This window comes from Lissotriton vulgaris, chromosome 1_1 (genome assembly GCF_964263255.1).
Source record: "Lissotriton vulgaris chromosome 1_1, aLisVul1.2, whole genome shotgun sequence".
Taxonomy (NCBI): Eukaryota; Metazoa; Chordata; class Amphibia; order Caudata; family Salamandridae; genus Lissotriton; species Lissotriton vulgaris.
The window spans coordinates 1,563,487,718-1,563,515,688 of NC_141685.1; positions in this window are offsets into that span (position 1 = coordinate 1,563,487,718).

A 27,971-nucleotide genomic window follows, 5' to 3' on the forward strand; every position below is an offset into this window, starting at 1 on the left:
CTAACTATAACATGTGTGAAACCTATGGTTTTTTCAATGAATATATATATATATATTCCTTAAAGGAATAGCACTGCTTCAGCACTGCATTTATTGTGAGTGAAATAATGAAGAAACCTGCCCTAGATGCTCTACCACCCTCCAAGAGTAAGCCTTGACTGTTCGCTAACTACTGAATTTCAAAGGCTAGAGGAGGTACTTGGCAATTCAGTGAACACGTTGTAGTGTTTGGTTCCTGTGTTTCCACGGACAATGGCAAAAACTTGTCACAAGGATTGCTTAACTGCGTTTGAGTCACACAATTTGTGAAGAGCTGGTCAGACACTGGGTCTTGTCGAATATAACTGCCCATTATAAAAGGGATGGGCCGGATATGATAGTGTGCCACCCAATATGCTGTAATAGCAACATGCTAAGTGTAGGGTTCACTGTGCCAGACTCATTAACACTATATCTTAATACCTACCAATTTGCTAAAGAACTCATGAATATGCTAACATGCTAATATGCTGTCCCACGGAACACAAGAATCAATGTGCTATTTGGTTGAAGTCTTCTCCTAATGAACTCATAGAGAGGATAAATAGCCTGGTCAATTTGTTACCATGCTTTTATTGTGGACAAGAAAGATGGAAGCCATCAAGCTTATCTCTTCCTCAATCCCAGGGTCCCTACATGATGTAGGGTGTGTGGTTGGAAGGATGTTGCTTTGTTTTGATCCTATGTGGGAAGTGTTCCTATGTTGTGTGTAATGATCACCGAGGTGTGGTTATCCTGTTATGGGACACAATGCGCAGCAGAGTGTTGGATAATGAAGTGTAAGTGAGATAGACACGCAGTTTTATGGTTTCAGTATGCTGTTAGATTTGAACATCTCTAGAGGTCTCTGTATGGTAGTTTATGTGATATCTGCTTAGATGGTTACTGCACTGGGTTGTCCAATCTGAGATTTTGTGTATAGTTGTGGTCTGGAGCTGGCATGGTTGGAGGGAGAGAGAAGTAAAGTGTGAGAAAGTGCCATCTTTCTTGCACTGGTATGCCCCCACTTTTTTCTGAACTGCTGATGTGCTTTGACTGAGTGTGCCCTGGGTCCCTGCCAACCAGGTACCCAGGGCCTGTGTTCCTTCCCTAAAAGCTGTGTTGAAACTAAAACACGATTGGCATCTCTGGCCACCTGTCATTCCCTAGTAAATGGTACCCTAGTTATCCATGGCATGGTGACCAGAGAAGACCCCTGAGGACTGCAGCACTTATTGTGCCACCCTCAGGGGCCGTGTACCCTGATACCCACACACTACCTTTGCAGGGTGAGTGTCTAGGTACAGAGCTAAACCAAGAGTTGACAAGGCACACAACCCTGTGTGCCATGCCCACAGAACCCACTGCCCTAGCATACTTCAGTCACCCCTCTCGTTGGGTGCCCTATGCCAGAGGTGTGGGCACAGGTGCATGAGTCCTGTGCCCCTACAGTACCCAGGGCCCTTCACGGGCACTGTAAGTGCAGTGATGCCATTAAGAGTATATGGTGCTGGGAGGTTGTCATTATGAACTCCACAGCACTATAATGCCTACACTGAAGACTGACAAGTTTGGTACCAAACTTCTCAGCACATTAAACCCGCACTGATGCCAATGTGGGATTTCATGTAAAATGCACCATAGGGCATCTTAGAGATGCCCCCTGAAAACCTAACCTACAATCCACGTCTGGACTGAGTGGCTGCAGAGGCTGCCACACAGCAGATATGTTGCTGGACCCCTGGGTGGAGAGCCCCCGCTCTCCTGGGCCTGCAACAATGCACATCCTGGGCAAGGTGCTAGGCCTCCTCCCCCAGGATGGCAGGGGGAAGCTTAAAAGGCATGCCGCCTCTGTGAGCTTCTCAAGACCATTTGCTGTACCCAGCAACTGGCCCCCACCAGTCCTGACCCCCACGCTGGCGAGAAGACTGGCGGGTATAACTAAGTCAGGAAGGGGTGTGTGGGAAGCCGGTGCCAATCCCACCCCTCTGGTGGGGGAGACGAGGTGAAGCACGACCCCGGGCTCCGACCAGCTTGAAGATGGGGAGCCCTGCCCAATCACAGCTAGGATCCTGCCCCCTCCCACAGGAGAGAATCAGGCTAGGGGGTGTACCCACCCCAGGACAGAGACTTATTGGTCCCTGCCCTTGCCCTACCTGTAACGGCCCTAAATTCAGTATTTAGGGGCTCCCTGAACCTTCCTTCCTCAGATCCCGATACCAAAAGAAGAAAGAAGATCAAGAAGAAGAAAACCGGCTGCGCAGCTGCTAACAACAGGACAACAACAACTGACTTGGCCCCAGCCCTACCGGCCTGCCGATCCTGGAACCTGCTCCTGCCTAAATCCCGGCGACTCCTGCGGACAGCAACCTTGGGACACCCAGAGGACCTGCCTGCCTTGAGCCTCTTAAAGACTGGGACTCCCATCAGCAGAGGCTCTGCTGCAACAACCCCCCTGGTGCCAGCCAGGAATCTCCAGACCAGCCCACTCTGCACCCGCCGAGCCTGGCCCATGCCCGAGTGATCCAAGACCCCGAGGACGTCCCCCCGGCGACTGGGACCAGAAGTCCAGTGCCCAAAGACCCTCCTCAACAAACCAGACGACGCCTGCAGACTCAGAACCAGGGGCCCCCCCAACCGCGACCAGCTGAGGTTAAGCTTTTCCGACAACTAAAGACACCCCTGCACCCGGTGCCCTACAGCCCCCTGTGCCTCCCTTTGGGGTACCTACTCGTGCTCCAAGATCCCAACTTACCTCTCGAAGTGCTGGTCGCCCCTGGAGAGTCTCCGCCCCCGAGCCTGCAGCCTTTGTTCCCTTTTGACATTTTCCATTGGATAACATTGAGCGCCCGGCGGCTCAAAAGCACCCTGCACCCAGCCGCCCGAGTACCGCTGGCTGTGCCACCTTTGTCCTATCCTGCTTACTCCTTTGCCCTGAGCAAGGGACCAGGAGCCCAGCTCCCACAGCCGTGTGGCCTGCTAGCCAGCAGACACCAACTGGAGGTCCCCCATCCCCATTGCATAACATTGGGCCTAACTACCTCTGCACCGGGCCGCCCCTGCGCCGCCGAGGGTGAACCAACTGTACCTACCTGACCCTGGGGGACCCCTGAGTCTATGCCCAGAACCACAACTTCACCAGTCGAGTACTCACCAGGAAACCGGTAACTCACTTACCTGCCATTGAATAACATTGACTGGTTTGACTCGAAAAATCTTGTCTACTTTTGAAAACTTGAAATATTCATATAAAATCATCCGAATTCCGAATTCCGAAATACTCACCTGTGATCAGGAGAGGAGCCAGTACTGTACCTTGTAGCCCAGTGCTGAAACGCAAAAGTAATCCTTAGCGGGTTTACTAGTAACTTTTATTTTCTCCGTAAGAATCCATTGTCTGCTTTTCTATGAAATTTCTTCTGTCTACTTTTGAAAACTAGAAATATTCTTTAAAAATCATACGAAATACTAAAACGTAATTACTTACCTGTTTTGAGTTGAGACCCCAGTGCTGGCCCTAGGAGACCAGTACTGGATTACAAAAGTAACGAGATCGTACTTTACATGCAACCTGAATTTTCTCCCGTTGGATAACATTGTCAGATTTCTGTTGAAAAGTTTTTAAGTGTGAACTTTTAAAATAGCTTTTTATTCCTGAAAAATCACTACAATACCTAAAACGTTTTTGCTAAACTGTTTCCAGCTTAGACCCCAGGACTGAACCTAGGAGCCAGTCCTGGAATTACTAAAGTAATCTACAAAGTAATCACCTGTGTTTATATAAGGAAATCCATTGAGCTCAATGCTAAATTGTGTGTAGAATTGTGTTGCCTACTGCAACCCCTGTACCTATTGTCTTTAAAAAGTTTATTGCCTTTCTGCAATGTACTCATCTGAGACCTCTCATATTGAGAACAGTATATTTTTGATGCCTGTTGGTTCTAGAAATAAAACAACTATATATTTTGATATAAAAACAATTGGCCTGGAGTTCAGTCTTTGAGTGTGTGAAACCTTTTGCTGACTGAGTGTGTACAACAAATGCTTTACATTGTCCTCTGGTATTGCCTTACTGCTCGACCAAGCTACCACTTTAGAGAGTAAGGTCACACCTGGCTTTAACCTCTGGTATACGTCTGGGGGTTGTGGACTCTATACACACTGTACCTTTTTCTGGTCCAGTATATATAGAGCCACTTTCTCACACAGAGAGATCTATAGGGATGTGCATTTTTATTATCATCCATATGTGCGTGTCATTGTGAGATGTGAAAAAGCGGTCAGTTTGTCCTACGCTGACGACACCCAGCTCATCCTCTCCCTCACCAAGGCCCCGCACACCGCCAAAACCAACCTCCACGAGAGAATGAAGGCCGTCGCCGACTGGATGAGGAACAGCCGTCTGAAGCTGAACTCGGACAAGACGGAGGTACTCATCCTCGGACCCACCCCCTCAGCCTGGGACGACTCCTGGTGGCCGACCGCACTGGGAACAGCACCGACACCCACGACCATGCACGCAACCTAGGATTCATCCTTGACTCCTCCCTCTCCATGTCTAAACAGGCCAACACCGTCTCCTCCTCCTGCTACAACACCCTCCGCATGCTCCGCAGGATCTACAAGTGGATCCCGACCAAGAAAAGTAGAACGGTGACACAGGCCCTCGTCAGCAGCAGACTGGACTACGGCAACGCACTCTACGCAGGAATCCCAGCCAAACACCTACGACGACTACAACGCATCCAAAACGCCTCCGCCCGACTGATCGTCAACATCCCCCACTGCAGCCACATCACCCCCCACCGGAGAGACCTACACTGGCTCCCCGTTGACAAGAGGATCACCTTCAAGCTCCTCTCCCACGCACACAAAGCACTCCACAACGCCGGACCAGCCTACCTGAACAGCAGACTCAGATTCTACACCCCCACCCGCCAGCCTCGCCCTCGCCACTGTTCCCCGCATCCAAAAAACAACCTCCGGTGGCATATCCTTCTCCTACCTTGCCGCCAAGACCTAGAAAACCCTCCCTACCCACCTACAGCAGACCCAAGACCTACTTGCGTTCAGAAGACTCCTCAAGACCTGGCTCTTCGAGCAGTAGCGGCACCCTCTCCCTTCAGCGCCTTGAGACCCTCACGGGTAAGTAGCGCGCTTTACAAGTACTCTGATTGATTGATTGATTATAGATGTTTGGATTTTGCAGTGAATGGACTATATTTAAGTCCTCCAAAAATTGTCCTGTAATGTTTGACAGATCTCTGCAGTTATTTCATGTCTGTTCATTTGGTGTTTTTCTTTGGGGGGGGGGGCTGTACGATGCTGGTGATGGACAACCCTCATAGCAGATATGTATTATGTAAATTTAATAGGTATAAGTTACAGTTTGTTGCTGACCACTGCATATTATGTTTTTAGTATTATTGTGAGCCATAACAGTTTTATATGGAAGTACATAACTGTGTATTGTCAAGCCAAACCATAGGTCAGCCCTTTCTGCTTACCTGCAGAATAAAACTGGTTTGCTGGTTGAGTTGTTTGCAGTTCATGGGTTGGAAGTTGACACTTCAGTGTCCCACGCAGTAGTAGTAAGCGCTAAACTAATCCTGCACTACGATACAATACAATTGTGGGCTGAGATAATATATGGGTCAACAGTATTTGCTTCCAGTTCCTCCCCTGGACTCCACTAGTTCCAAAAGAATGACGTTTAGGGGCCTAACGGCAGAACAAGGGCCACATAACAGGCAGGAGCCTTAAGAGCCTTTTCCTTACTTCCACTGACGGTGGTGAAATAATGTCTGCCATATTCTTGCTCAATATGAAGCTCCCAACACCCATAGGGGTCACATGGGGAGGAGCCGACCTCACTATTGAACCCTATAACATTCAGTAGATTGTGCCTGACTTTTAAACTGATAACATTGTGATAAGAGTTCATGGATGTAAATGTGTTGGTTCGCCATAAACGCCTTGTTGAGATCCACTGGCCAGGGAACTTTGGATATGTAACACAGTTTTTTTAATTAATAATTAGCAAACAAGCTCTTCCTTTACTGAATATTAGGTAAACTGGTACTCCATTGAGAGCTCATTAAGAGACATACATTACCTTCAAGAGCCTTGACATCTCAAAGCAAGTGCTGCAAACAGGAAAAGCACCTTCATGAAATTTTGCAAGCATGCTGGGAGCAGTGGTCTGCAGCAGACTGTTCTGGATGCTTGATACAGGTGCTACCACCTGATGGTCTCCTGGGGTTGAAGCTCAGTAGAAACTGTAATGAGCACATACAAGTTATTTGAAGTGTTGACAGAACAGAAAAGTCCTCAGTTCCTTCACAGAGCACAAATAAGAGATGCTTCTATGTTCAGAGGTCAAAGTAATCTACATCGAGGGAGGCAGGACTGAGAAGGCACGACCTCCCAGACGGGCCTTAGGGGATCTGGGTACACGCAAAAGAATCTGTGAGGGGGAACGGAGAGATCAAGACAGCAAATATCTGAAAAACTAATTAGCAATGAACTGTATCTCAAAGGTGATGTGGGCCATAAAAGGAAGCAAATGAAGAGCTTACATGAAAAAGGTGGCTCTGTTGTTCCGGGACACTGCTGTCTCCAAACGACCAGCTTCATTTTGGGTCGTGTGGAGGTGGTCAATCTAGGATGACTATTACAGCCTTATTCATGAAGGCTAACAGCCTTATTCATGAAGGCTAAATCGGCTCGCAAAGGGCCGGATTCTGAGAATCCGGCCCTTTGCGAGTGCGATTTTTGCATTTGGGATTCAGCATCCCAAATGCAAAAATCGGTAATTGCTAAATCGCTAAATTGCGAGGAATTACATTTAAGGAATCTCTATTTGAGATTCCTTAAATGCAATTCATGAAGCATTTGAAAATTGCGAAAATGCAATTTTGGGCCGCTATTTACCGAGAGGTCAGACCTCTCGGTAAATAGCAAAAACTTAGAAAAATGCTTTTAAAAGCATTTTTCTAAGTTGCATGTTGCACACACACATGTCCTTTGGACATGTGTGTGCGCAACACCTGTTTCAATTTGCATTTAAGGGGTGCTACAGGGTGTCCTTTGGACACCCCTGGCACCCTTTAAATCGCTATCTTATTTGCGAGTAGCAAATTGCTAATCGCAAATAAGGAATACTCCCCATGCATTCCTATGGGCCTTTTGGCCCATAGGAATGCATGGGGAGTTATTCCTTATTTGCGATTAGCAATTAGCTAATCGCAAATAAGGAATCAGTGGGAATCGCAATTAATATTGCGATTCCTACATGATTACCGTTTTGCGAGTCTCAAATAGCGATTCCTTATGATTCGCTATTTGAGCCTCGCAAAACGGCCCGATCATGAATCAGGCTGTAAATCGGCTCGCAAAGGGCCGGATTCTGAGAATCCGGCCCTTTGCGAGTGCGATTTTTGCTTTTGGGATTCAGCATCCCAAAAGCAAAAATCGCTAATTGCGATGTCGCAAATGTGCGAGGAAATGACATTTAAGGAATCTCTATTTGAGATTCCTTAAATGCTATTCAACATCCTATTTCAATTAGCGATTTCGCTATTTCTAGGCGCAATTTACCGCGAGGTCAGACCTCGCGGTAAATTGCGAAAACTCAGAAAAATGCATTTAAATGCATTTTTCTGAGTTGCATGTTACACACACACATGTCCTTTGGACATGTGTGTGTGCAACACCTGTGTCACAGATCATTTGAGGGGTGCTACAGGGTGTCCTTTGGACACCCCTGGCACCCTTCAAATCGCAATCTTATTTGCGATTAGCTAATTGCTAATCGCAAATAAGGAATACTCCCCATTCATTCCTATGGGCCTTTTGGCCCATAGGAATGAATGGCGAGTTATTCCTTATTTGCGATTAGCAATTTGCTAATCGCAAATAAGGAATCAGTAGGAATCGCATTTTATTATGCGATTCCTACATGATTACCGTTTTGCGAGTCCTTAATAGCGAATCGCTATGATTCGCTATTGGGGGCTCGCAAAACGGCCCCTTCATGAATAAGGCTGTTAATGTCTGAAAAGTCCCATTACAAAGCAGGAAATGCACTGCCAGCGCCTTCAAGATGTCTTCTGAGATCTCGTCTGCATTGGAGCGCACGTGCTCAGGGGTGCATAACATGTAAAATCAGCTGGTGCATATTTCGATCTGCCATAACCTTGTTTTATGACTCATAATATGAATAGAAGCTGTTGGGGTGATGGTAGTTAATATGACATGGAATGTGGATGTTGTGTTAGCATCACTGCAAAGGCACCACAGTATAGGATAGATTCCCGATTAAAAAAAAGAAAAGAAAAAACTGAGGTGAAAGTGCGAGAAAGAGAAAGTATCTGATACACATAAAAAGATTGCAGTGTGTGTGCGGGCAGCATTCTTCATGTGACTGTGAGCTCAGTGACAGCAACAAATGGATGACTCATCCGTCTTTCACGGTTCCGGTTCATTGCTGAGAGCAGCAGAGGTCACGTCGAGGAGTAATTGACTCTCCCTTTGTTCCATTAAAGATGTTTGTCATTCTCCCGGGCGCTCACCTGCCCCACCATTGGCGCTGGAGCTGCTCTGTCGTTTTATCTCAGCCCTGTATTCAGAGCGTCACACAGTGTGAGACAATGCTTACTGAAGAATTCCTGAGCCAGTCTGCAACCATGTGAGGACAAGGTGTGCTCCCTGCACGGGTTATTAGAGCGCAACGCACTCTTTGATGTGTGAGAAGAGATAGCCTTGATAGAAATCTTTCTTAACGTAACTGAATCCTGGGAGGTTCCTGGGAAATCTTAAAGGTTGCAAATGAAAGGCCTGAGCAAGGTTTCTGTCTTTTGGGAAAGTGGTTAAGAAATGCAATTATATGCAGTGCTGCTTGTGTGCATATTAAGCATTTAAGGCCAAATTACGAATTGTCGGGAATTCAGGAAGGCAGATTTTGGGATCTGAATTAACGATTCTGCCCGGGATCTCCTTATGTCTGAGCATTGCAAGTTAAAGTCCCTTTCATGGGGCATACATAGCATGCAGACAGAGGAAACCCGGCTTCTTTACCGTATGCGCAGCAGCGTGGTGTGGTTTGCCAGCTCCCCTTTTCTTTTTAAATTGTGTGCCCCTATTGAAATTTTGCACCACTATGAACGTCCCTAGGAATTTTGCACCAGTGGCAACCGCCCCTGTGCCTTGCCCTCGCTATGCCACTACGCATGAGGATTCTCGATTCCGAGGACTTTAATTCAGATATTTTCTATCTGCTCAGAGCAGGTTGAACATCTCAAGGACCCCTTGAGTGGTTTTGACAGGTACAGAAACGCACCTGGTAGAACCGAGCACAGTATCTGCACACTTGTAATTCAGATGCGGTGACATCCGTCTGCTTATAATTGCCTGAAGTTGTTACCCCCTGTGGCTGACTCGTTAAGAGGGTCTTAGTGACCGGCATTTATTATGCATATTCATTAATAAATCTTTGTATATTTAATATTCTCATCCAATAAAAAGTGGATGGGCAATATAGAAACGAAAACCTAGCATTATGTAAGCCAACATGGCCGCCAGGCACTTCCCAACAGCAAGAGCCATACAGTTCAATAAAAATAATCCTATATAAAAAAAGGGTTAAAGTCTTACATCAATGGATACTACAAGGTCAGATGTTTAGAAGGACAGCATTTAAAGCACTTACTTATATTTGTGCCCACGTGTTCATATAGTAGAGAAACTTTAAATAGAAGATAATTTCAAGGGCAAAACTACATCAGTGATCATAAATATTAGAAACAGGATGAATGGCAATTTAAATGCGAGAAATAGTTATTGACAACTATGACACTGATTCAGATAGTCTCTTAATTTTCAGGGTCCCGGAATATACATAGCTATCGAACACATTTTTAAAGTGGGATTGCCATTTCCACAATTCCCTTTTGCTTAGAGGCACGAGCCTTTTACATCAGCACCTAAAATGCCACCCTTCTACACCACTGAGATCCACAAACAAGCTACGCTGTGTATCCCTAAATTTAGACGTGCTAATGCGGGAGCCCAGACTTTTTTCAGTTCGTGGAATTAAGTAGTGGAACTTACTCCCCCTAACCCCAAAACAAATAGAAAATTCAGCACGTTTCGCGTGCAGTTACAAACCCACCTATACCAGCAAATGTTTATTTGGGATACTAGTCTTGCTTTATTTCCCATAGTTGTTAATCTTTTAGCTCTATGAAACCACTCCTGCGATGAAAGAGCGCATTACATGTCAATGTAACGTACTGTAACATAACGTAAATTAAAAACATAACATAGCATAACATTACAGAAAGCATAACAAAGCATGACATTGCATAACACAGCATACGACAATACACACAACACAACAACATAACTATAACATATAAAAACACAGATTTTCCAAAATGGGCTTAGTAAAATGACATTACATAGAACTGCAGTAACGGCATTATGAAAGATATTGCATATGACCTCATCAATGGCAAAGCTCTTCATTCCACATAGGACACCAGAAGGTAAGGATAAAAGAGGACACATCGAAAACTCAGCATATGTTGTCTATCTGTTGCCTCTCACTTGCTAGGATAGAGAGGAGGAAGGTGACCCATCATCTCTGGCCATGTCTCCTATGTGTGTCCCATAAAGGCATTATACCTTCCACTGTTCGCAGAAATCCGTCTTGACCATGTGCCTCATGGGAACAGTCCAGCCCGAACTGCCAAGCCATGTCCTGGGACCGGTTTCGGGCTAACAGCCTTCATCAGCCAGGCTAGCTTGAATCCAGTGGCAAAGTGAGCAAGGGGCCCAAGTCTGGGCATGTCCTGCCAACTTAGGGTGAATAAATCAAACACAAGGAAATGATGGACGGAGCACTGACACTTTTCAGATACTCACCTCCAGTCACAGATCTGGATTAAATCTATTTTTTTTGTGTTTAAAATTTGTTTATTGGGATTTTAAATTTCTTATGACATGGTGACATCTTACATAATTACGATGTATTGAAACACAATTACAGTTGAGTGCGGAATACTTGTGAACGTAAACATACACATTACTATTAATTGACATTACTATGACCATTAGTCCTTAAAGATAGACTTTTAGGGAGGTGCCCTCCTGTTGTTTCGGGCTTTTCGGTGATACAGTCTCATATTCTTGTTGAGTTTGCCACCTAAGGGGCATGTATGGATATTCCGCTTTTGTGAATTCTTCCCATTGTTATCTTGTCTAATCCTGTCTGGTTGTGCTCCCATCAAACTGTCATCGGAGTCTTGTCTACCGAGGTGAACCTGCAAACTGTTAACATTAGGGGTGAACTGTGGGGAGAGTTAGGGAGCTATCGGACTATGTGCCAGCAGGATCAATGGTGTCAGTGGTGTTGTTGCCTTTTGACGGAGTGGAGGTAGGTTGTGCGTGTGGAGGGGGGATTGGGGCGTGATACCCATCTCGGGGGGCATTCCGGCATAGTCTAAAGGGGGACTTCAGGCGTGGCATCCGCTCTGGATTGGACCTGAATATGAAGGTCCTGCTGCGGTCCTGCTGCGGGATCCCTGCGGCGGATCCTGTGGACGGCAGCGGTGATGAATGGGGTTGGGAGTCTGTTGTTGTCTCTGTCGGATTTGTTTAATGTGTTAAAGCGTGTAATAATTGTGCCCACTCTAAAGAGATAGGATGTTTACGGGTTCCCTTTAATTCCTCTTCTCTGAGCACCTCTTCCTCCGCTTTCCGCCATATTTTCATAACCAAGCAGCTTCCGGGGTCCTGTTGGGGCCTGCCAGTGCATGGCTATTCCCCTTTTTGCTATGAGTATGGCGAGAGACATGAAGTGGTACTGTACTTTTTCGGTCTTCTGCCTGCGGAAGATCCCAAGAGCACATGCTACCCATGTAGACATATTCGTGATGGTAGCATTACCCTGAGCGTTTGGTGGACTCGGTCCCAGTTGTTTCGAATGGTGGGGCAATCCCAGAACATGTGTTTTAAGTCTGCCTCCGGGGTTTGACATCGGGAGCATGCAAAGTGTGTGTCTGGATAGAAGCGGTGGAGACTTTGCATTGTGAGGTAAGCCCTGTGGAGGACGCTGAACTGCATGTTCCAAAATCGTGCATTCCAGGAGACCTTCTAGGGGTATTCTAAGGCCGTGTTCCATTCTTTGTCGTTAAACACCCTCCCCATTTCTATTTCCCATTTTTGGCGTAAAAGTTGCAGGGAGGGGAGAAGTAGTTCCTGGACAGCTTTATAAAGCTACGTGACCAGGTGTCGTCCCACTACCATGTGTAAGATGGTATGTATTACTGGGTGTGTTCGTTTGGGTTCCAATAGCGGCAACTGCTGACTATGAGTTGTCTGTGTGTCAGAAATTGTACTGGTGGAAGGTCATACTGCTCGGCCATCTGGTTCTAAGTTGCCCTTCTTCGAATAGGGATTCTACTTCCATAACTGCGAGGTCGGTCCAGACTTGGAGGGTACCTGCGGTATAGTATTTCTCTTCCCGGGGAAACCTACCAGCGGAAGTAGGGGCGAGTACGGGGGTCTTCCCTTGGAAATGCAGTGTATTCTCATCATATATGTGCCGTCTATGGACACCTGTAGGGGTCGGGTGCGCATGGGCTTGGTGCCCGGTAATAGCATCCTATGGATTGCCGGCAATGGTTTGCGACCCTCCTCAGTGGTGGTCTCTACTGTATGACGCTCCGCTGTCCAGTGCAAAAACCACTGTAGTTGGGCCGCCAGGAAATATGCCTCGAAAGATGGCGCTCCCAGTCCCTCTCCAGTCGTGAGTAGGTACAGTGTTGACAGTGCCACCCTGTGACGACCTCCTTCCCAGATCAATTCGGTGAGCAGTGTGTCTAATTCCTTGAAGAATGTTTGTGGTGGAATAACTTAGAGATTAGTGAAGTGGTAGAGTAACCTAGGGACCATTATCATTTTTGCCAGGGCTACTCGGCCTATGGGGGCTAGGGGTAAAATTTTCCAGAACGCCACAGCTGATCGGATTCCCGCCAACACCTTACGGTGATTCCCCTCATAAAGGTCCGTAGGGGAGTAGTACAATCTCACTCCCAGATATCTGGGCGCCTCGGTGTTCCATGCAAGTGACTGGGTGCCGACCTGTATTTCGAATGGGGTCATGTGGGGACTCAGTGGGTAGATCGTGGAATTCTCCCAGTTCACTCTGAGGCCTGAGGCCTCTGCAAAGTCACTTAGTGTCTCCCAAATGGATGTTAGGTCCTGAGTAACCATGTAGCATACAGGGACACGCACTGTAAAGTCTCTGCCAGTGGGATACCCCATGCCCCGCCCTCCGCCGCAGACATATCGCTAGGGGCTCCACCGCAGGGCGAACTGGAGGGGGGACAGCGGGAAACCCTGCCTGGTTCCCCTCTCCACTGTGAACACTGGGGAAATATACTTACCTATTCTAACTCTTGAGGTGAGGCTTGTGTAAAGCAACTTTGTGTATGCCAGCAGTATGGGTCCTATGTTTATTTTGAAAAGTACCTCAAATAAGTACGACCATTGTAATGCGTCAAAGGCCTTTTCAAGGTCTAGTATTAAGCATGCCGCGTTGGGGAACTGCGTTCTCGCCCTGTCTTGTATGTGAAACAGCTTACGGAGATTTTGCGATGTGTTACGCCGTGGGATAAACCCGGATTGGTCTGGGTTGGATAAATGGTGTCAGGATTTGGGTGACCGTTCTGCTATTATTTTGCCCAGTATCTTGCAGTCTGCATTTAGGAGGGTGATTGCTCTATATGAGGAGGGGAGTGTTGGATCTCTATGTGGTTTTGGGAATGTAACTATGATCGATTCCCTAAGGGAGCCTGGAAATCCACCTCTCTCTAATGCGTCATTCTAAATAGTAACTACGTGTGGAGTCAATTGGGCTGAGAAAGTGCTATAATATTCGAGTGGGAAGCCGTCCATTCCTGGTGCTTTGATCCTTGCTAGCGCCCTAATCCCCTGGGTAATGTCCGCGGAATTAATCCTTCCCTCCTGCGTTTTTTTGTCCGCCGGTGTGATTTGGGGTAGGGTTGATGGAAGCAGATATCTAATGGTCGCTTGAGGGTCACCCTGTTCTGGGGCTTAGTAAATGTTAGAATAATAGTCATGAAAGATGCGCAGAAGTTCTTGTTGTGAATGTCGGTGTATACCCAACTTGTCCCTAAGTACGGTGATTGGTTTTACCTCTGAGTCCTCTTTGATGAGCCAGGCTAGGAGCGCCCCCCCTCCCGTTGCCCTCCTGGTGGACCCTTGAAGCGTACTTCCCAAAATTATATTCGCGAAGGTCTCCCAGTGTTTCCCCGTGATTTGTTTTGGCTGTTGCCACTTGTTCTGAGGTGGCCTCGTCCCTGTCTGCTTTTTTCAAGAGGTCCAACAAGATTTGTTCCGTTGATGTAGTGACTTTTCTAGTGTTCTACGCACTCCTACTATTTGCTGTATGCAGTGTTCCCTCGTTACCACTTTGTATGTATCCCATTGGATCAGCCGAGATGTCGCTGTGCCGGCGTTCAGTGTGAGGTGTTCCTGGATGTTCTCCCCACATTCATGCCTGAACACCTGGTCTGTGAGGCTATCCCGCGGCAGCTTCCCGGTGGGTATGGGGGGTGAGGTGGTTTCCATCTAAGGGTCAGTGTGTGTGCATCATGATCTGATAGTACCCTTCCTAGATAATCTGCGTGTTGCACCTTTGGGAGTAGGGCTGTGGAGTATAGAAATCTATCGAGGCGCACTCGCAGATTGTGTGGAATGTAGTGGAAGGAGTATAGTATGGTGGTAGGGTTTCGTCCTCGCCTTGAGTCTGCCAGTGCCCAATGTTTCACCCATATGTTGAAAAGTTCTGTTTGCTTATGCGATGGTGAATGTGCGGGTGGGGGGTAGGATCTGTCTAGGCTTGTGTCCAGGGTGCAATTGTAGTCCCCACGAGTATCCATGGGATTAGCATGTAAGGCGTTAACATTGTAGTGAGGCACCTCCAGAATGGGGCTTGCTCTATGTTGGGGGCGTAAATACTCCCTATCAGTATGGGCTGTCCTTCTAATAATCCCTCTACCACAGCATATCGCCCCTCCCTATCCACCACTCGTGACTGCTATTTCAAGGGAGTTCCAAGACGAATCCGGACTAGGGTCCCCCTGGCAAAGGCTGAATACGTTGTGGCACAGATGGCACCCCTCTATTTTTTATGCAGGCGCTCAACTTCAGTCACCGTCAGGTGTGTCTCCTGTAGGAGGGCTATGTGTGCTTGTTGCCTCTTTATGTAGGCATATACTGCATACCGTTTGCTCGCCGTGTGCATGCCCCGGGCATTTAATGTGATGGGTTTTATATTGGTGTTAGGGATTCTAGCGGTCATGGTCGTAGCTGTCGGAATGGGAACCCCTTATGCGCTCTTCTGTTGTGCCATCTAGATCCCCCCTTGTTAGTGTGTTCACCCTCCCCATACCTTGCATCGTTCTGTCTGTTTGCTCCTGCAGGGGTTCTGGGGAAGTGATCAAAAGGGGGGAACATTAAACCAAACTTTGGGAAACATTCCCAACTGGAGGGACCTATTACTCAAGGCAACAAGTCCAAACTGTACATCTCGTACTGTCGCTAGTTCGTTATTAGAGAGGGGTGGTCAAGGTTCTTTGTTGGTTATTGACGTCTAGGCTGCCCGCTTCAAGACAATGAGTTGTAGATGCCTGCCAATGCCTTTACCTTTCTCTTCTGCTCACAGGTTTCTGGGTTTAGACAGAGCTGTGGACTGTTCCGGATACTGTCTCATTGTACCTTGCTGCATTATGTAGGTACTTCTTGGTCGGATGATGTGATCTTGGGGAGATCTCCTCTTCTACTATCTTTTCAGCCCTATCAAATTTCATGTTGGTCATCATATCAGTGTGTCCGCTGTCTTTGGGGTCACCAATGACGGCGTGAACAAGCTGTCCCGGGAGGTTTGCGCATCACTGACGTCCTCCTCTGAGGTGAAGAGGTGCGGACCCCTGTCTCCACCCGAGCTCTCCTTTGCCTGTTTTGTCACTGCAGCTGCTTGTAGTGCTCTCCTGCGTTCCTCTATAATTTGTTCTAGGTCGGGAGAGTTCTTGGTGTTGGGGCTCGACCGCTAGCTCAATTGCTTTAGAGTGATTAGTTTGTGTTGCTGTTGTTACCGACCAGAGGGCCGTTGAGTTTGTGCATTTATGCGGTCGATTAGCTCCCCTAGGTGCTGCTCCACCAAGTTCCCCGCCTCTACCGGGTCCGTAAAGAAATGTGTAGTCCCGTTGTGGATAATCTTGAGGCAGGCTGGGAATAGGGTGCGTATTGTATGTTTTTTTGGCATAGGGTGCGTTTCACAGTGAGGAACGTGGCTCGTTGTCTCTGGAAGGCTTGGGAGCAATCCGGGAACAGCCTGACCAGTTTGTTATCGACTCTGAGTGTTCTCGCTTGTTGAGCCGGCCATAGTACTGTATCCATGTCTTGATAATGGAGCAGTTTCAGCAAGAACATTCTGGGTGGTGACCCTGGAGGCGGTTTACAGGACAGGACCCGAAGTGCTCTTTCTACTGAGAAGTACGGAGTCAAGTCCTGTGCCTGGGTGAAAGTTTTGATCCACATTTCCACATACCGGATAGGGTTTGCCCCTTGTTGGTCGGATGAAGTGGGTTGGTCGGTAGGTTCAGAACTCTGATGTTATTCCGGTGGGAACGGCCTTCCAGATCATCTGTTTTACTTTCTAGGAGCTTCACTATGCTCTGTAATTCTTTGATGGCGTCCTGGTGCGACTGTACTTGTGGCTCCACAGCTTGTAGCATTTTCTCGCCCTGTCTGACTTTATCTGCTAGTTTTCTGTGGTCATCTCGTAGTAAGTTGAGGTCTGTGGTTAATTCTCCGAATTTGCTCTCCATAGTCACTCTGGAATGTTCTATTGCCCCTAGTACTTTGTCCAATTTGGTGGACATGGATTCCGAATTTGAGGGCTCTTCCATCGACTTTGCGCCTGTGTGGCTCCGGGAGGGTAGCCGTACCATGGTTGGGGCTGGCGTTGTGCCTGTTATCCGTTGTCGCCCCATGTCGCTTCTGGTGTATGTTGTCTTGTTTCTGAGATCTTATGTGGTGCGTTGTTAAAGTTCTCTGTCGGGTGGCGATGTGGTCTAACACCTCCCCCCCCCCGTATGGTAGGAACATCCTCTTTTTCTGGTCACCTCCATATTTGCCCTATCTTGGATGGCGACTTTCGTTGGTTGTGGGCGGAGTTGTCGGGTGCTGATCCCTTATGATTTCAAGCAGCGACGGACTTCAGAGGTGTTGGGGAGAGTATTGTAGGGACGATGACGGTGATGTAATCCCCGCAGTACTCCCCGTCGTTGCCTGTTTACAAACTGCTCTCAGTCTTAGACTTGCTGGTGAAGGCGAAGTTTCGCACTGTGGCGCACCGAAGGATCCTACCTCGACAAGTGTTCCATGCTACAGTTCTCTTTTGTACCCAGTTTCTTCACGTCCAGCAATGTCAGTAGTCCTCCATGGGAGGCCCCCCACCACGACCTCGTATGTCCCCTTGGGTGGTACTCTCTCCCGGCCCCGCCAAGGCCCCAATGCTGTGTGGGGAAAACCGGGCGGGAGAGGCCCCCCCCTCTCCCCAACCCCTAAGGTGATGTCTGCTTCAGTGGAGGCCGGGAGTTGTCAGGTGGGGTGGAGGGAAAATGGGGGTAAAGCCACGGTGTCCGCTACCTCTTGTGGTCGACAAATCACCTGTCTTCTTGACGTTGCCTCTGGGAGCCTCATCCGCCCCTCAGGGCCATTGGGGGTTATTTGATCGGGCGTCCCCTTCCCCAGCGCTGCAGTGGTTGCTGGTTGTGTTTTCAGCTGCCGGATCCCGCCATTTTGTGCACGGCCCGGGGACACCCACCTCACCCCAAGAGCTCCGATGAGCAAGGGAGCGGGGGCCGGAAGGTCGTCATTAGTGCCCGCTCCCCTCCTTGATTGGTGTGGACCGCGTCAGCTCCCCCCGCTGCTCATCCCCAGCCCAGTCCAGCGGTCAGGGTGTACACCTCTGCGAGGCTTCCCACCCATGAGCCTCGGGGGGTGTGGGGGGAAGCCCACTTCGGTTGAACAGTTCAGGGAACAGGGCGAGGCAGGAAGCCCCCGGCTTCGGGTCCGGCCGCAGTGGGGCAGCAGCAGGTTGTATATTTTCCCTGGTGTCTCCCTGCTTATTACTCACTGTGTCCTCTGGGCTGTCGGGGGTTTTAGCCCAGGTGTTCCTTCCTCTGCTATGGATACAGGTTTAGGCATGGATCATGTAATTGTCAGTTGTTCCGCGGCTAGCCGATATTGTCTGGTGGGCGCCGCCATTTTGAATGTGTCCCGGATTCACCAAACGAGCTTCATTCCTCAATGACCACGCCGGCTGGTCTGTGGCTCTAAGCGCAGCGGGGACATTCGCGGTCACTAATAACTAATGTGAAGGTTTTGGGTGATGTTTAGGCATTTTCATCGCACCGACATCCAGTTTGCGCAGGCAGCCGAGCGGAGCCTCAGGAATGTGCGTCCGCCATCATGGCCAGCTTGGCCACGCCACCAGATCTGTGTTAAATCTATTATCATTCTTTAGCTCACTTTGCCACTCCAGGTCAGACACAGCTATATTCAAATCAGTCTTGACCCTGTGCCTCATGGGAACAGTCCAGCCTGAACTGCCAAGCCATGTCATCCCTGGACCGGAAACAAGCCTCCTGGGACCGGTTTCAGGCTAACAGCTCTCATCAGCCAGGCTAGCTTGAATCCAGTGACAAAGTGAGCAAGGGACCCACGTCTGGGCATACCCTGCCAACTTAGGGCAAATAAAGCAAACACAAGGAGATGATGGATGGAGCGCTGAAACTTTTCAGACACTCATCCCTAGTCACAGATCTGGGTTGAATCCATCATCGTTCTTTAGCTCACTTTGCCACCCCAGTTCAGACACAGTTATATGCAAATTAGTCTTGACCCTGTGCCTCATGGGAACAGTCCAGCCCGAGTCTAAGAATGGCCACTCACTAGCACAAAGCTCAAATCTAAACATCTGCTGAAAAATGTTTTATTAACAGCTGTGAGGAGCACTGCAAGCAAAAAATCATGTAAATTATCAAAAAAGCATCCAAACAATTCAGTTAGTTTGGCATTGCATCAATAACCACAAGTTTAAACAACTATTGCCAATGCCAAAAGCTCCCGCCTATGCAAGATCTATTGACTTTTCCAATATGCTTTAGCCATGTTGTACACCACCATGACTGCTGTCCAGTATGGCTAAAAGTTAGTGTCATAGAGTGGAGTGGGGTAGAGTGTTGTAGAGTAGAGTGGCGCAGTGTGGAGCAGAGTGTCATGGAGTAGCGTAGAGTGGTGTGGCATAGAGTGTAGTTGTGTAGAGTGGATTAGAGTGTCATGGAGTGAAGTGGTGTAGAGTGTTGTAAAGTGGAGTGGCGTAGAGTGTCATACAATGGAGTGTCATAGAGTGAAGTGGTGTAGAGTGGAGTGGCGTAGAGTGGTGTATAGTGTTGTAGAGTGGTGTGGTGTAGAGTGCTGTGGCTTGGTGTAGAGTGGAGTGTTGTGGAGAGTCATAGAGTGGAGTGGCGTATATTGGAGTAGAGTGGCATAGTGATGTGGAGTGGAGGGGTGTAGAGAGGCATAGTAGAGTGGAGTAGCATAGAGCAGCGTAGTGTAGAGTGGATTAGAGTGGTGTAAAGTGGAGTGTCATAGAATGGAGTAGTGTTGTAGCGTGGAGTGGCATAAAGTGTAGAATGGGGTGGTGGAGAGTGAAGTGGCATAAAGTGGAGAAGAGTGTTGTGGAGTGGAGTGGCATAGAGTGGAATATAGTGTTGTACAGTTGAGTGCAGTGGAGTGGTTTACAGTGGAATAGACTGTTGTATAGTAGAGTGATACAGAGTGGAGTGGCGTAGAGTGGATTATAGTGTTGCACAGTGGAGTGGAATAGAGTATTTTAGAGTGGAGTGGTGTAGAGTGGAGAGGCATAGAGTGGAGTAAAGCGTCATAGAGTGGAGTGTTATCAAGTGGAGCAGCGTAGGGTGGAGTAGAGTGGCTTAGAGTGAACTGGAGTGACATAGAGTGGAGTATGCATGGTGTGGTAGTGCATGGCCTTTACAGACAACACATATTCAATTGTAAATACTATTACATTTGCACAGACATACAGTTTTACTGATAAAACTATACAGCGTACAAACTATATTGTTTTAATTTAAAAAAGGAAAGTACATTTATGAGAACCTAAAATTACCTTTTCAACCATTTTGACCAAAATTAATAGACACAGAAGTAAACATGGCTTTGTTTTGTATTCCGCAAGTAAGCAGAGTAATTGGTGATTTACATAATACCATGCAATGTTTAGTATTCTTTAATTGGCTAGGAAAGGTTTCAAGTAGTCCAGGCAATTTACAGAATTGGAACAGACAATCTTTCCAGTGTTGCTCCAGTTCTGTCAGTCCTAATACAGTTATTCTTCCACTGGAGCTGGCAGCAAGTGACAGCAAAGCTGAGGCAGGGCTTCAGCAGTAAAGCACCTCCACTCTCCACCCCTGAAGCAGCCGTAACACAAAAATGTCAAATTTTATCAATAGCCCTGTCTGTTGAGCAGGCGCAGAAAAATACTTACTGCCTCAGTCCCATGACTGTACGCGTTTGTTGTAAAGGAAGCAATGTCTGTCTGAGGGCAAGCAGCAAATTAGAGCCCAGGCGGTTCAGACAGGCAATGCTTAGTTCACAGTAAAATTATACAAGTGTACGTGAAATAATAGGCGCCCGAAGAGTGGCGGGATCAGCCCCCTGCCTACACTCCGTCATTAGGTCTACCAACCATAGAAATATTTATTCCATGTGAGGGGAAGGAAGGGGAAATAGAGAGGCAAGAGCGTGGGAGGAGCATTGAGCCGATCGCTACCTGGATGACCATAGAAGAAAAAGCATTAAAAATGCAATAGGTCTCGCCTTTTATTAAGTTAAAGCCATTTGCTTTGCTATATAATACCATTAGCAAAGCAAATGGCTTTAACTTAACCAAAGCAGAGACCTGTTGCATTTTCAATGGTTATCCTTTCATTTACCTTTCTTCTCACTCCTCCTTTCTCTCTTCCTTGTATCCCCGTATCTTCCTCCTCTCCGTCTACCGGTTTCTGCTTCTTCTTTTCCACTACCTCTCCTCTTCCCACAGATAAAGTACTGACATTATTTCAGATGTTAGATGGGCCTTTTGAAACACAAGCCCAACTTTCAACAGTGCTTTCATTTTGCAGGCTGACTTGACCATTGTTTAAAAACCGGGACATGCATTGAACATTTTAAAAAGCTTCGGGCACCTGGAGAGTCCTCTGAAAACCCTACCCCTTACCCCCTAGTCTAGGGTAGCCCTACCGCCGTACTATGGCCTCTTTAGTTTGTCGCCCTGTCACGGTCAGAGCTATGAACATACAGCAGGTGCAGTGACACCGCGGCCCAGGGAGTTTGAGGGCCCAATTTGCCCCATTATTGTATTATCTTACTATCAAACCATGGGATTGGTGGGCGGAGTTCCTCACTTGCAGGGGGTCCAGGAGCGAGCACTTCCCTTTCTTAACTTCAAGTCTAGGTTATGAAATACATCCATGGTGCAGAGGGCCCCCAGACCCTCTGGCCCGGTGTCACTGCATTTGCTGCAGGATGGATCGCTGCCCCACCCTTCACTTGGTTTCTCAGTGACTCGCTCCCCCCTCTGTGCAACTTTCTCCCACTGTCTGGTCCATTTCCCTGTCGTTTTTGGGTTCTTCTTAACTCACTAACCCCCCCCCCCCGCCCCTCTCTTTCACAATCTCGCTTTTCTCCAGCAGGCATTTTGATCTTGGATAAGTCTCTTCACTCTCCGCCTCATTTTCTATCGCCTCCTCCCCCGCCCGCATCTCACCCTGTCCCCTATCCCTACTCTATCCTTTGCTCCCTCTCCCAGCCCCCTTCTTCTGTCTGCCCCACTCGTGTAAAGAGCCAGGCGGCGAGAGAGTGGCTGAGGTAAAGGAGTGCTGGAGTGAGGGGCCCGTCAGTCACATCCCCCAAGTAAGGGAGGCCGAGGCCGCGTGGCATGGTCCCAAAATACACTAAGAACAGCGGAGATGTGTCCGGAGCCCACAGCCTGCCGAAAAAGTACACACGCTGCAGGGCATGGGTGTCTTTTCCACACCACCGGCCTCCCTCACTCACTCACTCACTATGGGCGTCTCTCTCTCATACTGGGTCTGTCTCTGTCTCTTTTTGGTGAATGTCGTGGGACGGGGCAGATCTCCACCCGGCTGCAGGGGTGTCAGTTTGTATATACGGACTCAGCCCTCGTGAGTAGGAGTGTGTCCACTGACTGTCTCTGCCGGTGTCTTTGTTTCGCGACGAGTTAATGTGGCTGTCTCAGGACGGTTGTGAGTCTGTCTCTCAGGAATGAGGAGCACGACGCAAAGTTTTCTTGATTCCTGTCGTCGCACTTGGACAGACTTGGCCTGACTTCCTGCTGGTGTAAAAGGTTTATTATCTTCTTTATGGGGCATCTGTTTGGACCCATAAAGAAGATAACAAACCTTTTACGCCAGCAGGAAGTCAGGGCAGTCAGTCCAATTGGGGCGGCAGAAAGAGAGAAAACTGTACGTCACCACAAGCTCTTTCCCAATGACTGGCCATCGTTTAGCATGAATGGTGACGCCGGACAATGGGAAAGAGGGACGGGGCTTAAAGCCTGCTAGTGAATCTCCCTCAATCTTATTAGATCTCGCCAGCGAGGACCGCCCTCAGCAGCATCCCTCCCCCCCCCCCAAAAAAAATAATAATAATAACAAAGGCTTCTGACATCCTGGGAAGGGCACAAACCCTTAAAGGACGTCAACTCCAAAAAGCCTCCTAACAGGTGCTGGAAAGCTGCTATCTGTAGGGGTTTCCAGTTCATCTTTTACACACCATGTGGTATCGGTTCAACCCTAAGACACCAAGTGAAGAGCGGCAGTATCATGTGTCCCACAGTGGTACTGGGTGAGCTGGCAGGTCTGCACCATTCTATTCCCACTGACTTTCCACAGCACAACACCTACAGCATTCCACCATGGTACCAGGAGCTGAGTCGCAAGGAAATACAGAAAATATGTCATAAAGATTCTGCAAGAGTAAAAATCCGAGCTGATGATATATTGTCTTTATATTTGCACCAAAAATGTGTTCTTCTAAAGTTAAATAGTATGTATCTACAATAATATAGGGCCTGTTTACGAAGTTTTTCAGATTTAAGACTTAACTCTTGAGACACGATTAATGATAGGGCAAATTCCTTGTTAAATTACACCCTCCTAAAGGCCGTCAAAAAACGGACTTTTACTTGTAAAACTAATTTGTAAATTGAACCCCTAATACGTACATGTCTCTCAAGACTCCCAGGTCCATGTGGGAGTAGCTCTAACAGTCCAGGCTCTGGCTTTGTCATCTGGGACTTGTAATCCTATTTGTCACATTATAAAACCAGGATGGCAAGTAAACGCCTGGAGTGGAAAGGCTTCTTGAGCAGGTATCTGTGGAAATCGAGTGCTTTGTCTCTGATATACTGGTCCTCGTGATAATGCTGCAGGGGTCCTTTGGTGTGTTCATGCTACATCCTTTGAACTACGTGAGACACCGCGAATAAGAACTGCATAAGGTAGCATATGTTAATGGCTACAAAGATATATTTCGAGCAAAAGAAATTGCAGGTGAATTTGTAATAACTTTCTTATTATGATTGAGGAGCAGCGCTTGAGGCTAAGGAAGGCATTAGTGCAATGCTTGTCATGATCAATTTCCAGATGAAGGATTAGGCCTCGTGGCTCGTTCTCCTTAATGGGGGAGCCTGCTGTTGTGGATCAGTGCACACTACCATGATAGGATCTGGATTTCACATGTTGCAAGACTTCAAAATTAGATACCAGTCCAGAAGAAACCAAAATGGTGGAAAATTGTCATCATAATGCCAAACCAGAGGTTTTCAAGTTGTGTAAATTAACCCAAACGTGGCTGAAGCTCAGTGCGGGATAATTAGGGAATCCAGCAAGATTTAGGATCCCGCAGCTAATAGCCCAGCCTGGGCCAGTGACAGGAGGTCGCTATGTCCCAGGAAAAGTTGCTAACAGCAGGACATATTCAACGACACTCACAGCTTGCGTGCTTTGTATTTAGAGCACCAATCTCTGCACGGTGTGAGGGAGGTATCTTATTCCAAGTTCTAGCTGGGCTCAACACAAGTGCCTCAATTAAACAGCCATCAGCACTTTTTTTCAATTGAGTGTTATCCTGGCTGGGAGCTGGCTGATGCCTAACTCCTTGATGCTAATGTCATCGAGGAAAAAGACACAGCTTTTTGTCACAACACAAGCGGTTGAGAAAGAAACTATGAATTGGAGGCAGGTTTTTTTACTTTTCCTGGCTCTGTACATTAAAGATTGCATGCACTGTAAGAATGCCAGATTGGCTATAGGAATATTTACAATCACCTTTACCTGTTTATTACTACCCATATGAATTCTTTTTAGCAACTTTGCAACAACAAAAGATTGAGGATAAGAACTGTAAGGTTTGAAACTTTTGTTTTGTCATTCACATACAGCTCATCGATGCTGGTTCATAACTCAGACTTTTCTGGCCAAATCAGGAAAACAAGAACAGAATTGCAATTGTTGACAATTTTTTTATGGGCAGAGTTAAAAGAAAAATTTACATTGACTGACAGACTCTGCTCCTCATGACCCCACCCCTAGTGACTGTGCTCCTTTTCCAGCACCGCTTACGCTACTTGAGTCTAATTAGAGAATACATATGATCCAGGATTAGGAAGGGACCTTGATTCACAAGCAAATATTGCACAGTCTGGCTTACTTTATGAATGAAATGTCCCTACACACAAAGTGAAAATCTGACATGGCAATCTCAGTTACCAGGATGAATTGCGATTCCATATTGAATGCCCTTGTGGCAGTTCGGCTGGACTGTTCCCATGAGGCACAGGGTCAAGACTGATTTGCATATGAACTGGGGTGGCTTGGTGAGCAACATAATGATGGATTAAACCCAGATCTGTGACTGGAGGTGAATGTTTTGCCATTGTGCAACATTCTGTCCATCATCTTGTGTGTTTTTCTGTTCACCCTATGTGGGAAGGGTATGCCCAGACGTGGGTCCCTTGCTCACTAAGCCACTGGAGTCATGCTATCTTGGCTGAAGACGGCTGATAGCCAGAAACCGGTCCTAGGATGCTTGATTCCGGTCCAGGAAAGACATGGCTTGGCAGTTCGGCTGGACTGTTCCCATGAGGCACAGGGTCAAGACTGATTTGCAAATGGCCATGTCTGAACTGGGGTGGCTTGGTGAGGAAAATAATGATGGATTAAACCCAGATCTGTAACTGGGGGTGAATGTTTTGCCATTGTGCAACATTCCGTCCATCATCTTGTGTGTTTTTCTTGTGGCCATAAAGCACTGATTGATTAACGCCTGCACCGGGCAGACAGTAACTAGGGGAACTGGTGCATGTAGAACTGCTTCCCCTTTACATCTAGCAGCAGGTAGCATTAAGAACCAGTGGTGCTCTGTATCTAATATGTTATGCTATGTCCATCACCTCCCCTAAAGGCTACAAGTTAACAGACCGGAACCGAACCAACAAACACAAATGTGGAATTGTCATCATCTACAAGGACACCATTCTCTACACAGCCTCCTCAGATGACTTGACCTCGAAAATGGAGCACCTCCATGTCAAGCTCCAGACAGATGGAAAAAACACAATAAGAAGTACCTGCGCCTACAGACCACTAGGATCACGCACCAGCTTCTGCAATGTCATCCCTGACCTCTCCGCACTGATTGCCGTCGACTCCGAGCCCTACTTTTTCCTAGGGGACCTTAACTTCCAACTCAATGACCCAAGTGACACCAACACAACCGACCTCCTGGACAGCATGAGCAACCTCGGCCTCATGCAACTTGTCACTGACCTTACCCACATCGCAGGACACATTCTTGATCCCATTTTCACATTCAGCGACAGAGTCAAGTTCAACCATGTCTCACAGCACACCTGGACTGACCACTACAGCTTCCACTTCACCATCTCAGGGCTTACCTCACTGGCACCATGCCCCTCAGCTACAGACACAGACACTGGAAAAAGATATCAGAAGACCAATGGAACAACGCTCTCAGCTCCCACCTCCCAGACATAACATCCAACCTAGAACAGGGGGCAAATAACTTCTCTCAGTGAATCACAGAATGCACCAATACAATCGCCCCTGCCAAGCCAGCCAAATCCAAAGGACCTCCCAGAATAGCCTGCTGTTTCACATCAGAGTTAAAACCCGTCAAATGCAACTGCCAGCAACTAGAAAGGGAGTGCGCACCAGCAATGAGTCAAGCGGCCATACCACTTTCAAGACAGCACTCAACCAGTACCACCGCCTCCTAAAAGAAATGAAGAAGAATGCCCTAGCAGACCAAACAGAGGCCAGCACACACTGCAGCAAGGAGCTCTTCACCATTGTGAAGGAGCTCTCCAAACATGCAGCCACCGAAAACAACATCACTCCCTCCCAAGAACTGTGTGACACCCTGGCATACTTCTTCCACATCAAGATCTCAGTCTTCTACGAAAATTCAAATCCCACCTCACCACAGACAGCATCAGCCTGTTCATGTCCATGAACACAAACCTTGAACACCTGCTCACCCATTTGGACCCTCTCACAACTCAAACCACAAACTCCAACATGAACTCTGTGCACTCAGGAGCACCCACGGACCGTGTCCCCACCACATCTTCAACGTCGGGTGCAAGATGACTGGTGACAAGCTAAAGAAAGTCCTGAACACCTCCATCACGTCGGACTCCTTCCCAGAAGACTGGAAACACGCTAAAGTGAAGTCCTTCCTGAAGAAACCATCTGCTGTCCCAGCAGATCCGATGAACTACCGGCCCATCTCCCTGCTCCCCTTTCCAGAAAAGGTTCCCCTTTCCAGAAAAGGTTCTTGAGAAGGCAATTAACCAGCAACTCACCAAACACCTGGAACACAACACCCTCCTGGACCACTCTCAATACGGATTCAGATCCAACCACAGCACAGAGACAGCCCTGATTGCAGTCAACAATGACATCAGGGCCCTCCTGCACCCCAGCGAAATGGCAGCCCTCATCCTCCTTGACCTCTCAGCTGCCTTCTTCACCATCTCCCACCACATCTTGATCAGCAGACTCCACCACATCGGAATCCAGGGAGAAGCCCTCAAATGGATCAATTCATACTTCACTGGAAGAACACACTGAATATGTCTGCCACCGTTCACCTCAGAACCCAAGGAGATCATCTGTGGTGTCCCCTAAGGATTGTCCTTCAACCCCACCCTCTTCAACATGTACATGATGAAGAGGGTGGGGTTCATCCTCTTGCTGTCAGAACCCCTCCACCACCAGAGCCAACTTCCACCGATGTATGATGAACGTCGCTGGCCAGATGAAAGAAAGCTCTCTTAAGCTCAACACGGACAAGACGTAAGTCCTCATCATCTTGGACAGCAAACAATCTATGAAGAAACAGGTAAACACAGTCTCATCCTCCTCCTTCCACACCCAACGCATTCTCCGCAAGATCTTCAGGTGGCTCCAAGTCAACACCAGAAGGACTGTTACACATGCCCTTGTCACCATCAGGCTGGACAACGGCAACACACTCTGTGGAGGAGTCACTGCATGCCTCCTGAAGAGACTACAGACAGTACAAAACTCAGCAGCAAATTCATCCTCGAACTCCCCAGACAGACCCACATCACTCCCCACCTCAAGAAGCTAAAGTGGCCCCTGATCCAGAAGAGATGCCAGTTCAAGATGTTGACCCACTCATACAAAGCCCTGCACAATGAG